The 17879-nt window shown below is 45.2% G+C and overlaps 1 protein-coding gene and 1 non-coding gene across 10 annotated transcripts in view; both read left to right on the forward strand.

The window, feature by feature from the left end:
* Nucleotides 1-17879, forward strand: part of DGLUCY (D-glutamate cyclase) — a 162213-nt gene that overhangs the window by 62077 nt on the left and 82257 nt on the right. Inside the window, exon 3 of one of the 9 annotated variants that reach the window (XM_073011267.1) lies at nucleotides 14270-14388. The exons of the other annotated variants lie outside the window; for them this stretch is intronic. The gene's annotated coding sequence lies outside the window, so the exon portion shown is untranslated. The remainder of the gene's footprint in view (nucleotides 1-14269; nucleotides 14389-17879) is intronic. 9 annotated transcript variants of the gene reach the window in all.
* On the forward strand, nucleotides 6192-6320 carry LOC119619181 (small nucleolar RNA SNORA11). Its single transcript, XR_005235613.1, has one exon. It is a non-coding gene; the product is annotated as a small nucleolar RNA SNORA11 (small nucleolar RNA).

The following is a 17879-nucleotide window of genomic DNA, read 5'->3' on the forward strand; positions in this document are numbered from 1 at the left end:
CAGTGCTTAAGCACATTGCTGGATACACAGAAGGTGCTCTCTGAATGGCAAAAGAATGAACTGTAGGCTCTTTCCATGTTCTACTCCACCATCCAATCGTGCCACCTGCTGTGTACCCAAGCTTCCGAGAAGACCCTCTTCTCCTGTGGGGATGTCTGTAACTCTTTCAAGACATAATATTTTTGGCTGGGTGCAGTGTCTCACGCCTGTAATCTCAGCATGTTGGGAGGCCAAGGTGGGTGGATCACCTGAGATCAGGAGTTCGAGACCAGCCCGGCCAACATAGCGAAACCCCATCTCTACTAAAAATACAAAAATTAGCCAGACATGGTGGCGATCGCACCACTGCACTCCAGCCTGGGTGACAGAGTGAGAATCCATCTCAAAGATAATAACAATAATAGTAATTTCAAGAGCAAACTCAACTAATGTCTTCGGTGAAGCTTTCTCCTACTTCCCCAGCCAGATTTTCATTATTTATTTATCCGTCAAGTATTTTTTAAATGCCTGTAGTGTGCCAGGCACTGTTCAGTATACCGGGGATAGAGCAGGGGGAAAAAAATGGCAAAAACCCCTACCCTTAAGAGGTTCGCAGTATAGTGTGGGGAATTAGAAATAAGCATCTGTCTCTTCTCTGGTCTTTAAGCGCCTCACAGGCACGGGCCATGTCTGCTCATCTGTTTATTCCCATCATCTAACAGAGTGCTCAAGACATTTGCTTGATGAATGCGTTTTGAGCACTGGGAGATGATCACAGAAGAGCTAAGAAGTGATAACAGTTGTATTTAGTGGAGAACGGTATTCACACCTTGTTGTCTAGATTGCCTTGAAATCAGGCTCTGTATTATATCTTTTGGGTTTTTTTTTTATTTCTTAGAAAAACTGTTAACCTATTTAGAGTAATTTTATTAAGGAGTCTTTTTTTTCTTCTTCTTTTTTTTTTGAGACAGAGTCTCACCCTGTGCTCCAGACTGGAGTGCAGTGGTTCAACAACCACAGCTCACTGCAGCCTTGACCTCCTGGGCTCCCACCTCAGCCTCCTGAGTAGCTGGGAACACAGATACGTGCCACCCTTCCCAGCTAATTTTTTATTTTTTGTAGAGATGGGGTTCCACTGTGTTGCACAGGCTGATCTCAAACTTCTGGGCTCAGGCAGTCCTCCCACCTTGGCCTCCCAAAGTGTTGGGATTACAGGCATGAGCCATGAACCTTTAAAAGAGAAAAAGAAAGATTTTTTTCTTTTAAATTAAAAAGTATGACATTGCGACTGGGTGCGGTGGCTCACGCCTGTAATCCCAGCACTTTGGGAGGCCGAGGCGGGCAGATCGCAAGGTCAGGAGATTGAGACCATCCTGTGAGTGGTGAAACCCCATCTCTACTAAAAATAAAAGAAATTAGTTGGGCCTGGTGGCGGGCACCTGTAGTCCCAGCTACTCAGGAGGATGAGCCGGGAGAATGGCGTGAACCCAGGAGGCGGAGCTTATAGTGAGCCGAGATTGCACCACTGCACTCCAGCCTGGGCGACAGAGAGAGACTCCGTCTCAAAAAAAAAAAAAAAGTATGACATTGCATAACACTGTGAGTGTATTTAATGTTACTGAATTGTACACTTTAAAATGATTAAGATGGTCAATGTTATGTGTATTTTAACTATAATAAAAGAAAAAAAGTTCTTTTTTCTTTTTTTTTTCTTTTTTTGTTTGAGATGGAGTCTCACGCTGTTGCCCAGGCTGGAGTGCAGTGGCTCGATCTTGGCTTACTGCAACCTCCGCCTCCCGGGTTCAAGCAATTCTCCTGCCTCAGCCTCCCAAGTAGGAGTAGCAGGGACTATAGGCGACTGCTACCACGTCCAGCTAATTTTTGTATTTTTTTTTTTTTAGACGGAGTCTCGCTGTGTTGCCCAGGCTGGAGTGCAGTGGCCGGATCTCAGCTCACTGCAAGCTCTGCCTCCCGGGTTCACGCCATTCTCCTGCCTCAGTCTCCCGAGTAGCTGGGACTACAGGCGCCCGCCACCATGTCCAGCTAGTTTTTTGTATTTTTTTAGTAGAGATGGGGTTTCACCGTGTTAGCCAGGATGGTCTTGATCTCCTGACCTCGTGATCTGCCCATCTCGGCCTCCCAAAGTGCTGGGATTACAGGCTTGAGCCACCGCACCCGGCCAATTTTTGTGTTTTTAGTAGAGACAAAGTTTCACTATATTGGCCAGGCTGGTCTCGAACTCCTGACCTTGTGATCCGCCCACCTCGGCCTCCCAAAATGCTGGGATTACAGGCGTGAGTCACCACACTTGGTTAGTTCTTTCTTTTCTTAAGGCTGCATTTCGTTCAACAAGGAGGCACTCACTATGTACCCAGCACTACTATGGGTTTGTGGGCTATAAAGACAGATAAGACACAGTCCCTGTCTTTGGAGGACTTGGGCTTAGCAGGGGACAGGCACCTGAGCCACAGAGACAATCAAGAGTTGCTCCCTGTGCTCGGGGAGAACTCTGTTCGGCCCACACCACCTTAGTTACTAGTGACGGCCACCAGACTTGAAGCATCATGAGTACCTGGATCATCACAGAGGAATCAATCCGTTTTTATAGGGCTAACTTGGGTGTTTCTAAAAATATCAAGTAACAAACACACAACAGAACATTTATAAGAGCAGGATTCCAAGGTATCAGTTTGACAGTAAACGGAGGGGCCCAGCCAAGCATATTCCCATGCTGCAAAGCCACTTGATATTAGCGCACATCTTGAAGCAATAAACACTGCCCTGGCAGACCCTGGCAAATGGACTTGTGAATATTTAGAAATGGGGCAGCCTTGTTTGGGAAAACTGTCATATTGATGGTAGTTTGGGAGAAATGAGGTAGAGACAGTTAAAAAAAAAAAGAATGAGGCCAGGCACGGTGGCTCACGCCTGTAATCCCAGCACTTTGGGAGGCCTAGGCGGGTGGATCATGAGGTCAGGAGATCAAGACCATCCTGGCGAACATGGTGAAACCCTATCTCTACTAAAAAATACAAAAAATTAGCCGGGCATGGTGGCGGTCGCCTGTAGTCCCAGCTACTTGGGAGGCTGAGGCAGGAGAATGGCGTGAACCCGGGAGGCGGAGCTTGCAGTGAGCCGAGATCGCACCACTGCACTCCAGCCTGGGCAGCAGAGCAAGACTCCGTCTCAAAAAAAAAAAGGAGGAATGAAAGAATGAACTGTATGCTTTCAGAAACGTTAAACTCTCTCATTCACGGAGCCTAATGCGTCAAGTTTAGGTCCATTGTAACAGTACTTCAGGTTGTTTCTGATTATTTTTTTCAAGACAGGGTCTCACTTTGTCCCTCAGGCTGGAGTGCAGTGACACAGTCATGGCTCACTGCAGCCTTAACCCCTTGGGTTTAGATGGTCCTCTGACCTCGGCCTCCTGGGTAGCTGGGACTACAGGTGTGCACCGCCAGAGCCAGCTGATTTTTTGTAGAGACAGGGTTTCGCCATGTTGCTAGGCTAGTCTGGAACTTCTGGGCTTAAACAGTTCACCTGCCTTGGCCTGCCAAAGTACTGGGATTACATGCATGAACCACTGCACCCAGCCTGTTTTTTTGATTTTTTAAAGGAGCATCATTTGGCTTTAATAGTCAGACTTTTTTCTTTTCTTTCTTTTTTTTTTTTTTTTTTGAGATGGAGTCTCACTCTGTCACCCAGGCTGGAGTGCAGTGGCACAATCTCAGCTCACTGTAACCTCTGCCTCCCGGGTTCAAGCAATTTTCCTACCTCAGCCTCCTGAGTAGCTGGGACTATAGGCACATGCCATCATGCCCAGCTAATTTTTGTATTTTTAGTAGAGACAGGTTTCATCATGTTGGCCAGGATGGTCTCGGTCTCCTGACCTCGTGATCCACCCACCTCAGCCTCCCAAAGTGCTGGGATTACAGGCGTGAGCCACCTCGCCCGGCCAATAGTCAGACTTTTAAAAGCAGCAAACCCAGCCAACTGGAAGTGAAGCAGCTGCTCCTCACTAATTTGCTGTCAAGGAGCTGAGCAAATGGAGGCACCAACCTCCCTCCTCCTGAGGCCTCCTCTTCTCTCTGGGGTTTCCACATTTATTGCATTACTGCATTTGGTTTGTGGGGTTGACAGTTCCGCAGGACTTCAGGCTGGAGGTAGGAAATGGGTCCACTGTGGGCATAGCTGCTTGTTAATTCCTGGCAGATTAGGCTTTGTGTGAATGGCATGGCTTTTTTCAACCACGAGTTCTCTGAGGCCTGAAGAAAGTGCTGGTGGAAGGCCATGTTGCCCAGGCCAAAGAAAGTGTCCTGTTACACGGGCGTTGGTTGTAACTCACTCTGATTCTGTGGTTAATCTGAAGAAAATCAGCCTGTTTTATGGAAGCCTTGGTTGTTTGTTCTGATGAGATTTTTATCTGCTGTACTTGAGACATATGTAAAAAGTAAAGTAGAGGTTCCTCTTCAAAGACTTTGCTTCCCATCTAATTAGGAATAAATAGTAACTTCTCTTAGAAGCAAAATTTATTCAAAGACCTATGCTAACATTCTTAAATATCTGCTATCTGTAGTAAAGAAATCAATGTACTTTAATGTTCTTAGCTTCCACAATTTAGCCTAAATATTTGCCCTAGCATGCTTATACTGGTCCAAGCAAGCATTAGGTCATAGCCTGTTCCTCTTCCTTATTTGAAGGTGTTTTTACCTTTCTCAACGTTCCGCAAGTTACTTCCTCCTTCCTTTTTTCTCCTCTGCCTTTGCCTCTTTTAAAAGGTTCTAAGTTGCTAGCCAGTCGGGACAAATACAGAATGTGAGGTCCAGCCAATGAAAACCGGACACAGCAGTAGGGTGGACGCATCAGGTTATAAATGACCCTGTCTCCTTTGTTCGATATACTCAAGGGGCAAAACTGCTGGCGAGTGTACCCTTTCTGTAGAAAGTATAAAAATGGCCTTGCTGAGGAAATTAAATTTATGTTCAAGTACTATTTCTTTACAGCACTGGGAACAAGCCTGTCAAACACATACTGGCTACAGAATCTGCCCTCTGAAATGGCTGCGATCCTGTCTCAAATTGATTTGAGCAGAAAAGGGGAAGTGACTGGCAGAAAAGCCCAGAGATAGATCTGTATTTAGGTACAGTTGTTTGTCCAGAGATAGATCTGTGTTTAGGTAAGGTAGTTTGTCCAGAGATAGATCTGTGTTTTTAGATAGCGTTGCTTGTAGGGCCAGAGATGACAGCATCAAGCCCTGCCTCTTTTTACTCTTGGCTCTCTGCTTTCTTCTCTGTTGGCTTCCTTCTCGAGCCAGCTCTCTCTGTGGGGTGACAAATGACCACTGGCAACCTAGGCTCACATTGTACCTGTGTCTAGCAATTTCAGAGGTAAGAAATACTTCTTTCCCGACATCTATACAAATTCAAAGGGTAAGGCTGGGCACGGTGGTTCACGCCTGTAATCCCAGCACTTTGGGAGACCAAGGCAGGAGGATCACCTGAGGTCAGGAATTCGAGATCAGCCTGGCCAACATGGTGAAATTCTGTCTCTACTAAAAATACAAAAGTTAGCTGAGCCTGGGCTACTCAGGAGGCTGAGTCAGGAGAACTGCTTGAATCCAGGAGGTGGAGGCTGCAGTGAGCCAAGATCTTGCCACTGCACTTTAGCCTGGGTGACAGAGCGAGACGCAGTCTCAAAAAAACAAAACAAACAACAAAAACAAATAAATTCAAAGGATAACTCTGGTTGGCTAGCTGGGGTCATGTGACCATCCGCAACCCTAACATTGTGCTAAGGAGGATGGGCTATTTTGATTGTCACCTAGGTCTGAGGTAATGCCTCTGTTCACTATCAAACAGCCACACTGGGTAGTAGGGGACCCTTTTCCAATTTGCTGGGCAGGTAATTGTTTCTCAGGGCTGCCACAACGAATCCCAACTTACTTGGTGGCTAAAAACAACAGACATCTCTTATCTCACAGCTCTGGGGGGTAGGAGTTCTACGTCAGTGTATTAAGGGGACTATATTCCCTCTGATGCCTTGAAGGAATGATCCTTTCTTGCCTCTTTCAGCTTCTGTGGCCCCAGGAAATCCTTGGAGTTCCTTGGCCTGTAGCTGCGTCACTCCAATCTCTGCCTCCATCTTCACAGGATGGCCCCTTCTGTGTTTCTCCTGTCATGTCTGTGCCTTCTTTTCTTATAATTACATGTGTTGGGGTGTGCTCAGAGCAGGGGGTGCGAAGAATGCCTCCTCTGTTTACAACACACCCAACAGTAATCTGGGGTCATTGTGACAAGGGACACAGAGCTTGTGACCTCCCTACAAACAAATGCCCTACACATGAAAAAAAAAAAAAAACGTGTCAGGCCGGGTGTGGTGGCTCAGGCCTGTAATCCTAGCACTTTGGGAGGCCAAGGCGGGAGAATTGCTTGAGCCCAGGAGTTTAAGACAAGCCTGGGCAATATAGCAAGACCCCATCTCGACCACACACAAAAAATGTGTTACTGGTTTTAGGGTCCACTCAATCCATAATAATCTCATCTCAAGATCTTTCACTTAATTGCATCTGCAAAGACCCATTTTCCAAATAAAGTCATATTCACAGGTATAGGGTGAGGATTAGGCCTTGGACTTAGATTTTTGGGGGCCACAATTCCACCCCCTGTAGGGCAGAAATAAATAGATAGCCACTGCACTCCACCCCTTGACTGCCTGGCATCCACCCATGGCCTTTTCCACATAAACAATTCCAGAAATGCACCACCCCGGTGTGGTACAGGCTGCCCACATGCAAGCAAAGCTGGCTGATGTACATTCTTCTCAGTCAGGCCTCGATGCTACTCTTTGTGTGTGTGTGTGTGTGAGATAGAGTTTCCCTCTGTCACCCAGGCTGAAGTGCAGTGGCACAAGTATGGCTCACTATAGGCTCAACCTCCCAATCTCAAGCCATCCTCCCACCTCAGCCTCCTGAGTAGCTAGGACCACAGGCATGTGCTGCCATACCGGGCTAATTTTTAAATATTTTGTAGAGACAGGATCTTGCTGTGTTGCCCAGGCTGGTATTGAACTCTGGCCTCAAGCAATCCTCCTGCCTCAGCCTTCCAATATGCTGGGATTACAGGCATGAGCCACCATGCCAGGACCTTAGTCTATTTACTGATAACCCTGTAAGCTGCCAACTGGAGCTAGAAACTCAGTCAAGTCATGCTCTAGAATCTGGACCTTGTCCCCCCTACACCTGCTCCCTCTACACCCTGTTCTCCTCGAGCCTGCCTTCAGACTGCAGCCTTCTGGCCTCCGCCCCAACACACTGGGCGGGGGTCAGAGGGATGAGGCCTGGGCTCTCTGGCCCCTTGCCTTTAGGCTGTTTGTGGTTTGGCCAGGCAGGCGACGCTGGCAGGGAGCCAGGGGAAGCTGCTTTTTCGGGTTTCTGTCCCCTCTCACCCTGTGTCCTCCCTCTCTCAGCCTTTACCTGTGCTCTTAGCCTGGGGCAGGGAAGCTGACTTTTGCAATCCTGAAATATGATTTTCTGGTTCTCAGCTCAGTTGAATTGCTTGCCCCAGGCGGAAGGAGAAACTCACGGCTTGCTTTTCTCCTTCCTTGCTTTCAGAAAGGTCAACTGGGACTAAAGTGCATCTTTTTCTCACAGAACTTACTGAAGGCTGAAGAAGGGGCAGCACACCCCAGGCACCTGCCTTTTTTTTTTTTTTTTTTAACAAGTCCTACCAATTTCCAGCCTCATTGAGCATGTGGTCTGACTCACTGGGCTCAACAGGAGAGGCTTTGGCTACCTTGCACCACTTGATAGGTGTTGCTCATCCCTGAGTCAGAAAGGGGGACCCCATCTTACACCCACCTCAACCCAGCAAATTCCAGATATTAGGGTCTGTCATTTGCAAAACCCTGCTCCTGGTACAGAATTCTGAGTTACTTAGGACACTTGATTGCAGTTGATGTTAAGAAAGATCCAGGCCAGGTGCGGTGGCTCACACCTATAATCCCAGCACTGTGGGAGGCTGAGACAGGTGAACTGCTTGAGCTGAGGAGTTCGAGACCAGCCTGGGCAACATGGAGAAACCCCATCTCTACAAAAAAAAACCAAAAAACAAAAAGATATTAGCCAGGCATGGGGGTGGTGGCATGTGCCTGTAGTCTTAGCTACTGGAGAGGCTGAAGTGGGAGGATCACTTGAGTGCAGGCACGGAGGTTGCAGTGAGCTGTGATCACGCCACTGCACTCCCACCTGTGTGACAGAGCGAGACTCTGTCTCAAACCAAAAAAATAGAATAAAAAATGAAAGAAAGATCCAGAAAGGGGGTTGTATTAGCCTATATAACTGGGAAGCAGGAAAGGTTGGATCCAGATACCTAAAGGACAGGATAAGGACTTTGTCTGTTTCTTACCCACCTTTGTCCCCTGTGACTCTCCAGCCTTTTTTCTGCTTTCCTTTCTACTGGTTTTAATGGGTTTTCAGGCCGATTTTCATGGAGCTCTAGGCTTACAATGCATTTATGTCTAGCAATCCACTGAGATTCTGAGTTGTTCCAACAGAAGACACAGGGAAGGCTCTGACTGGGCTCTCTTGGGACCTCTGCTCACCCCCTGTATTAAGTAACCCCCGAGGCTAGATGAGTGGAAATACCCTGGTTAGTTGGCCTGAGTCACATGGTTCTATTGATGGGACAGGTAAGGCCACATGATTGGCACCCCTTCTGGGTTGGGGGAAAGACAGTTTCTGAAAGAAAAAAAAAATGCTAGGGAGACAAAATCAAATGTTGAGGGGCTGGGCTTTCAGCACATTCTTGGTTTGCATTCTCCAGTGGGTCAGAAGCCTGACAATCCGCCTAGCCTCTGCCTTGAGCCTCAGGGGACCCAGTTCTATTCCTGCATCCTTAGCCATCATCTACACACTTTTTATCTTTTAAGTTTTTAAAAATTGTGAAATCTATATACATATAAGCCATATGTTCAACTTAAAGAATAGTAAACAACTGTGTCCCTACGATCCAAGTTAAGAAATAGATCAGAGTCAGTTTCTTAGAAGTTTCTATATGTGCTTCTCCCCAGTCATGTGCTCTCCTGTCTCTACCTGAGGGAAATTACAGACTTCGTGCTTTTCTTTATAGTTTTCCTAAATACACACACCCTTAAGTCTCTAAGTACTATATGGTTTGGTTTTGCAAAGCCCAGAAGCCTATTTTAATGCTGTATATAAGAATATGCTAGCTGGGTATGGTGACTCACACCTGTAATCCCAGCACTTTGAGAGGCTGTGGCAGGAGGGTTGCTAAAGCCTAGGAGTTCAAGACCAGCCTGGGCAATATAGGGAGACCCCTTCACTACAAAATAAAAAATTTAAAAAAAAGGAATTTGCTGTATTTCTGTGACTTTTATTCAACATGATGTTTTTTGTTTTTTGAGACGGAGTTTCGCTCTTGTTGCCCAGGCTGGAGTGCAATGATGCGATCTCGGCTCACCCCAACCTCTACTTCCCGGGTTCAAGTGATTCTTCTGCCTCAGCCTCCCTAGTAGGTGATCCACCCGCCTTGGCCTCCCAAAGTGCTGGGATTATAGGCATAAACCACCATGCCTGGCCTCAACATAATGTTTTGGAGCTTCATTTGTGTTGATGGAGGTAGCTGTAGTTTATTTTTCACCACTGTATAGTATTATGTTGTATGATTTTCCCACATTGCATGTACGCTTTAGAGTGTATAACTAAGAATGGAATTGCAAGGTTTAAAGGTGCTTCCATGCTATGGGATAATGCTATTTTTTTTCCCTAAAGTGGTTTATAACAATCAACCCTTGCACTAAAAGTCAGTGATAGTGTTTCGGTTGACCTCATTCTTGTCAATTTTAATTTTTGTCAACACCAGGAGTGTGGCCTGTGTCTCATTATAGTTATAATTTGCATGTATTTAATTACTATTGAAGTGAAGAATCTTTTCTTTTCTTTTTTTTTTTTTTTTTTTTTTTGAGATAGAGTCTTGCTCTGTTGCCAGGCTGGAGTGCAGTGGCGCGATCTCAGCTCACTGCAACCTCCACCTCCCAGGTTCAAGCCATTCTCCTGCCTCAGCCTCCCGAGTAGCTGAGACTATAGGCGTGTACCACCATGCCCAGCTAATTTTTGTATTTTTAGTAGAGATGGGGTTTCACCATGTGGGCCAGGATGGTCTCGATCTCTTGACCTTGTGATCTGCCCGCCTTGGCCTCCCAAAGTGCTGGGATTACAGGCGTGAGCCACCACACCTGGCCAATAATTTTTTCTTCTTTATTTATTTTTATTTGAGACAGGGTCTCATTCTGTCACCCAGGCTGGAGTACAATGGTATGGTCACAGCTCACACAGCCTCAACCTCCTGCATTCTAGTGATCTTACCACCTCAGCCTCCCAAGTAGCTGGGACCACAGATGTGCACCACCACGCCCAGCTAACAGAGGAGAATCTTTTTGTGTTTATAAACCAACTGTTTTTTCTGTACTGTAAATGCCTGTTTATAGCTTTCTCCCCATTTTTTTAATGAATGGGTGGTCTTTTTCTTATTGATTAATAAGAGTTCTTTATATATTCTGGATGATAAGTATTCCATATCAGTTTTATGTTTTTTTCTTTTTGTGACAGGGTCTCACTTTGTTGCTCAGGCTGGAGTGCAGGGGCAAGAACATGGCTCACTGCAGCCTCAACCTCCCCGGCTCAAGCAAGCCTCCTGCCTCAGCCTCCCAAGTAGCTGGTATTACAGCCACATACCACCACGCCCGGCCAAGTTTGGTATTTTTAGGAGAGATAAGGTTTTACCATGTTGGCCAGGCTGGTCTAGAACTCGTGGCCTCAAGTGATCTTCCTGTCTTCCAAAATGCTAGGATTATAGACATGGAATATCATGCCCATCCCAGTGTTATATGTTCATACATCTACTTGCAGTTTGGGAATGCTTTTGCATTTTATTGATGGTGACTTTTGGACAGAAGTTCCTAATTTTGATGTCGAATTTATCTTCTCTAGGAAACGTTTCTCAACTTGAGATATTCTTTTCTATTATCTTATAAAAGTTTCTAATTTCGTCCTTCATATTTCATACTTCATATTTAAGTATTTGATCTACCTGGATTTGATTTTTGTGACTGATAATTAGCTTCCAATTTTACTTTTATTTATTTATTTTTTTGAGACGGAGTTTTGCTCTTGTTGCCCAGGCTGGAGTGCAATGGCGTGATCTCAACTCACTGCAACGTCTGCCTTCTGGGTTCAAGTAATTCTCTTGCATCAGCCTCCCAAGTATCTGGGATCATACTCAGCTAATTTTGTATTTTTAGTAGAGACGGGGTTTCTTCATGTTGGTCAGGCTGATCTTGAACTCCTGGCCTCAGGTGATCTGCCCACCTTGGCCTCCCAAAGTGCTGGGATTACAGGCATGCGCCACCGCACCCAGCCCCAATTTTACTTTTGTACCCACTTGTCTGCAATTCCCTGTCTGTCAGAAATCAAGTTTCCAGACATGACTATGGATTTTATTTTGTCTTATTCTCCCTGAGCTTTCAAATTTCCTATGTTGAACTTCATTTTTTTCCAAAATTCATTGTAGACCAATATTTGTGTAAATACAATAAATATTAATTACTACGGGCAGGGTATGGTAGCTCACTCCTATAATTCCAGCACATTGGAAGGTGAAGGCGGGAGGATCACTTGAGCCTAGAAATTCAAGACCAGGCAGGGCAACATTGTGAGATCCCATCCCTACAAAAAAAATAAAAAAATTAGTTTAGCATGGTGGTGCATGCCTGTAGTCCAAGATATTTGGGAGACCCATAACTTTTTCTTTTTTATTTCTTGAGACGGAGTCTTGCTCTGTCACCCAGGCTGGAGTGCAGTGGCGTGATCTCGGCTCACTGCAACCTCCGCCTCCTGAGTTCAAGCGATTATCCTGCCTCAGCCTCTTGAGTAGCTGGGATTACAGGCACCCACCGCTCCGCCCAGCTAATTTTTGTATTTTAATAGAGACGGGGTTTTGCCATGTTGGCCAGGGTGGTCTCAAGCTCCTGACCTCAGGTGATCCGCCAGCCTCGGCCTCCCAAAGTGCTGGGATTACAGGCATGAGCCACTGCGCCCAATCAGAACTTTTTCATCTTCCCAAACTGCAATTCCACAGTCATCCCTCCCTTCCCCCAGCCCCTGGCAACTACCATTTTACTTTCCATCTTTATGAATTTGACCATTCCAGGTCACTCATATCAGTGGAATCATATAATATTAGTTCTTTTGTGTCTAGTTTCTTTTACTTATAATATCTTTCATGTCTCCAAGGTACATCCATGTTATGGCATATATCAGAATTTCATTGTTTTTTGGCTGGGCGCGGTAGCTCATGCCTGTAATCCCAGCACTTTGGAAGGCTGAGGTGGGCAGAGCACCTGAGGTCAGGAGTTTGAGACCAGCCTGGCCAACATGGTGAAACCCCCGTCTCTACTAAAAATACAAAAATTAGCCGGGCGTGGTGGCAGGCCTCTGTAATCCCAGCTACTTGGGGGTCTGAGGCAGGAGAGTCGCTTGAACCTGGGAGGCGGAGGTTACAGGGAGCCGAGATCTTGCCACTGCACTCCAGCCTGGGTGACAACAGCAAGACTGTCTCAACAACAACAACAAAAATAATTTCATTCTTTTTAAAGGCTGAATAATATTCCATTGTCGGTACATACCAAATTTGTTTATCTGTTTATCCATCAGTGGACATTTGCTTCCACCTTTTGGCTATTGTGGATAATACTGCTGTGAACATTGGTATACAAATGTCTGTTCGAATTTCTGCTTCCCATTCTTTTGGGTATATACCAGAAGTGGAATTACAGGATTACATGCCAGCTCAATGTTTAATGTTTTAAAATTATATCTATTTTTTCTAGAGATGGGGGTCTCACTATGTTTCCCAGGGTAGTCTCGAACTCCTGGCCTCAAGCAATTCTCCCGTCTCAGCCTCCCAAAGTGCTGGGATTACAGGCATGAACCAATGCCTGTAGCCCAGTGTTAATTTTTTGAGGAACGGCCATACTATTTTCACAGAAGGCTACACCATTTTACCATCACACCAGCAATATACAAGGTTCCAATTACTCCATGTCCTCACCGATACTTCTTTTCTAATTTTGCTTTTGTCTTTGATAGTAGCCATCCTAATGTGTGTCAAGTGGTAGCTCGTTGTGGTTTTGATTTGCAGTTCTGTAATGAGGTCAAGCATCTTCTCATATGCTCAGTGGGCATTTGTATAGCTTCTTTGGAGAAAGGACCATTCAATTTAATTCATTTAATTGGACTATTCATTTGTTTTTTGGGTTGAGTTGTGGGAGCTCTTTCACTCCATCTTAATTACCATGGTTTTCTGTATCTTAATATCTGGTAGAGGACAAGCCCCCAACCCCAACACACACCTGTCTGTTACTTTTGTTTAAAAGTGATTTGTTATTTTTTGGCCATTGACCATTCCCTATAAGTTTTGGAATCAGCGTGTTCGGTTCCTTTTTAAAAGCCTGTTAGGATTTTGATTGGAATTGCCTAGAATATACAATTTAGGGAGAACAGATATATTTACAACATTGCGTCTTTCTGTTGTGAACATGCTGTCTCTCCATTTATTAGTTCTTCTTTAATGTCTTTAAGTAAAGTTTTACCGTGTTTTCCATAAATGGTCTTCACATATTTTGTTAGATTTATTCCTGGGTAATTGATATTTATTCATGCTATTATAGATGATACCATTCAAAATTACATTTCTTTTTTTTTTTTTTTCTGGGATAGTCTCCATCTGTCACCCAGGCTGGAGTGCAGTGGCGCCATCTCAGTTCACCGCAACCTCGGCTTCCCGGGTTCAAGTGATTCTCCTGCCTCAGCCTCCTGAGTAGCTGGGACTACAGGCATGTGCCATCACATTCGGCTAATTTTTGTATTTTTAGTAGAGATAGAATTAGAGATATGATTTTGCCGTGTTGCCCAGGCTGCTCTCAAGCTCCTGACCTCAGATGATCCACCCGCCTTGGCCACCCAAAGTGCTGGGATTACAGGCATGAGCCACCGCGCCCAGCCTCACAATTACATTTCTAACTGTTACTGGTATATAGAAGTGCAGTTGACTTTTACATATTTATTTTGTATACAGAAACCTTCCTGAACTCACTTACTAATTTTACTAATTTATTTGTGTAGATAATGTTGGGTTTTCCATGCAATCATAATATCTGCAAGTTTTTTCTTCCTTCCCAAGCCTTTACAATTTTTTTCTTTTTCTTTTTGTGACAGGATCTCACTCTGTAGCCCAGGCTGGAGTGCTTTGGTGTGATCTCTGCTCATTGCAACCTTCCCCTCTCCGGCTCAAGCAGTCCTCTGACTCAGCCTCCCAAAGTCCTGGGATTACAGGCGTGAGTCACCGTGCCTTGCCGCCTTACACATTTTTATTTGCTTTCTTATTCTTGTTCTACTACACAGGCTGGTATAATGTGATGATATTGGGAGTTCTTAGGCTTTACTCCTGATCTTCACTGGGGTGCTTTCAACATTCACTATTAAGTATGGTATAGGCAGGCCAGGCACAGTGGCTCATGCCTGTAATCCCAGCACTTTGGGAGGCCGAAGTGGGCAGATCATCCAAAGTCAGGAGTTTGAGACCAGCCTGGCCAATATGGCGAAACCCTGTCTCTACTAAAAATACAAAAATTAGCTGGGCATGGTGGTGCATGCCTGTAATCCTAATCCCAGCTACTCAGGAGGCTGAGGCAGGAGAATCACCTGAACCCGGGAGGCAGAGGTTGCAGCAAACCGAGATTGCGCCACTGCACTCCAGCCTGGGCAACAAGAGCAAAACTCCGCCTCATTTAAAAAAAAAAAAAACCAAGTATGCAAGTATGGTATAGGCTTTTGTTCTTTTTGTTTTTAACCTTGCTAGATGTTCTTTATCAACTACTAGTTCAAATTACTTGAGTTTTTATTATTGACAGATATTAAATGCTACTAGTATTTTTTTCTACATTTATTGAGATGGTATCTTTTTGCCTTTAATATGGTAACGTGATGAAGTACATGAATCGCTTTTCTAATAGTAAACCAATCTTGGATTCTTGGGGTAATCCCAACTTGGCCAGGATACATTAGCATTTTTTATACTACAGGGGCAAAAAAAAAGCTGTGATACCTTTCCTTCCCATCAAAGCCAATACTCCTAAAACAAAAGACAAATTAACAAGAGAAAAACATAAGAGATTTTCTTAATGAAAGTTTTATGTGACACAAGAGCCTTTAGAAATACAGACCCAGGCCAGGCGCTGTGGCTCACACCTGTAATCCCAGCACTTTGGGAGGCCAAGGCAGGTGGATCACTTGAGGTCAGGATTTCAAGACCAACTTGGCCAACATGGTGAAAACCCTTTGTCTACTAAAAATTCAAAAATTAACTAGGCATGGTAGTAGGAGCCTGTAATCCCAGCTACTCGGGAGGCTGAGGCAGGAGAATTGCTTGAATCTGGGAGGAGGAGGTTGCAGTGAGCCGAGACGCGCCACTGCACTCCAGTCTGGGTGACTGAGCAAGACTCCGTCTCAAAAAAAAAAGAAGAAGAAAAAAAAAAAAGATTGGGCACGGTGGCTTACAGCACTTTGGGAGGCCAAGGCGGGTGGATCACCTGAGGTCGGGAGTTCGAGACCAGCCTGACCAACGTGGAGAAACCCCATCTCTACTAAAAATACAAAAGTAGCCAGGTGTGGTGGCTCATGCCTGTAATCCCAGCTATTCCGGAGGCTGAGGCAGGAGAATCGCTTGAACCCGGGAGGCGGAGGTTGCAGTGGGCCAAGATTGCACCACTGCACTCCAGCCTAGGCAACAAGAGCGAAACTTTGTCTAAAAAAAAAAAAGAAAGAAAAAAGAAAAAGGAAAAGAAAAAAAGAAATGCTCGAGACTGGGTATTATAAAGGAAAGAGGTTTAATCCCCAGTTCCACATGGCTGGGGAGGCCTCGGGGAACTTAAATTCATTGCAGAAGGCAAAGGAGACTTAAGCACCTTCACAAGGCGGCAGGAGAGAGCGAGCAAGAGGGAGGGCAGAAATGTCACACTTTTAAGCCATCAGATCTCGTGAGAACTCACTCACTATCATGAGAACAGCGTGGGGGAAACTACCCCATGACCCAGTCACCTCACACGAGGATTACAATTCAAGATGAGATTTGGATGGGGACACAGAGCCAGACCGTATCAGATGGGGCATGAGCTAAATCAACAGCTCCTGAGCAGGAGCTCAACAAATTTTAGGAAAAGAACCAGATATTTTAAATATTTTAGGCTTCCGCGACACATGCATCTCTGTTTCTATTAGTCATTGTTCTCCAGAGAAACAGAACCAATAGGAGATACAGATATAGACAAAGAGATTTAGTATAAAGGAATGGCTCACAGGATTATGGAGGCTGAGAAGTTCCACAGTCTGCCATCTGCAAGCTGGAGATAAGGACTAAATTCCAGCCTGAGTCCAAAGGCCTGAGGACCAGGAGTGCTGATGGGGCAAATCCCAGTACAAGGACAGGAAAAGACCCAGCTCAGTCAGCCAGGCAGAGAGCAAGTTCTCCCTTCCTCCTCCTCCTTGTTCTCTTTAAGTCTGCCATAGACTGCATGATGACCACTGCCATTGGTAAGGATGGGATCCTCCTTACTCAGTCTACTGATTCAAATGCTAATTTCACCCCAAAACACCCTCGCAGACATACCCAGAAATAATGTTTAAGCAGACCGGGCGCAGTGGCTCATGCCTGTAATCCCAGCACTTTGGGAAGCCAAGGCAGGTGGATCACTTGAGGTCAGGAGTTGCAGACCAGTCTGGCCAACATGGCGAAACCCCGTCTCTACTGAAAGTACAAAAATTAGCTGGATGTGGTGGCTCGTGCCTATAATCCCAGCTACTTGGGAGGCTGACGCAGGAGAATAGCTTGAACTCGGGAGGCAGAGGTTACAGTGAGCTGAGATCGTGCCACTGCACTCCAGCCTGGACAACAGAGTAAAGCTTTGTCTCAAAAAACCAAAATTTAACCAACTGTCTGTGCATGCTGTAATACAATCAAGGTGACACATAAAATTAACCATCACACTGTAAACCAAAAAGTATCTGAGACAGGTCTCAATCAATTTAGAAGTTTATTTTGCCAAGGTTAAGGACAAGCCCAGGAGATGGGTCTGTGCCTTTCTCCAAAGATGATTTTGAGGATTTCAGAATTTAAAGTGGGGAAAAGCAGAATGGAGGGGGAAGGGGGAGGCTGTGGTCACATGACTGAATCCACATGTTGCAAGAGAAAGGGAGCAGGTAAAGGAATAGTAAGTCAGCACTCTCTGTAAGATAACGTGAACACAGAGTAGCTACCTGCAGAGATCTTTAACCTTTTATCTGTAGCTATCTCCTTAGGAACAAAAGGAAAGACAGATTCTTGCATGACTCAGCTTTCAGCTTCATTTTCTTCCTTCTGGCAGAGTGAACCAGGGTTCAAGTTTTTGTTTTTCCTTCACAATATTGTTGTTTCTCCTCTTCCTTTTCCTCCTCCTCCTACTTCTCCTTCTTCATAACCCCTAAAAATGTAAAACCTATTCTTAGCTTACAAACCTTACAAAAAAGTTTGCCAGTTTGATTTAAACTATCTCCTCAAATCTACATCTCAGTGACATTTTGTTGTTTCCTACAATATAGTGATGCTTGAGTGATTATCTAAAGAAAATAATTTATGGGCCGGGTGCGGTGGCTCAAGCCTGTAATCCCAGCACTTTGGGAGTCTGAGGCAGGCAGATCACCTAAAGTCAGGAGTTCAAGAGCAGCCTGGCCAACATGGTGAAACCCTGTCCCTACTAAAATACAAAAATTAACTGGGCATGATGTCACATGC

This window comes from Chlorocebus sabaeus, chromosome 24 (genome assembly GCF_047675955.1).
Source record: "Chlorocebus sabaeus isolate Y175 chromosome 24, mChlSab1.0.hap1, whole genome shotgun sequence".
Taxonomy (NCBI): Eukaryota; Metazoa; Chordata; class Mammalia; order Primates; family Cercopithecidae; genus Chlorocebus; species Chlorocebus sabaeus.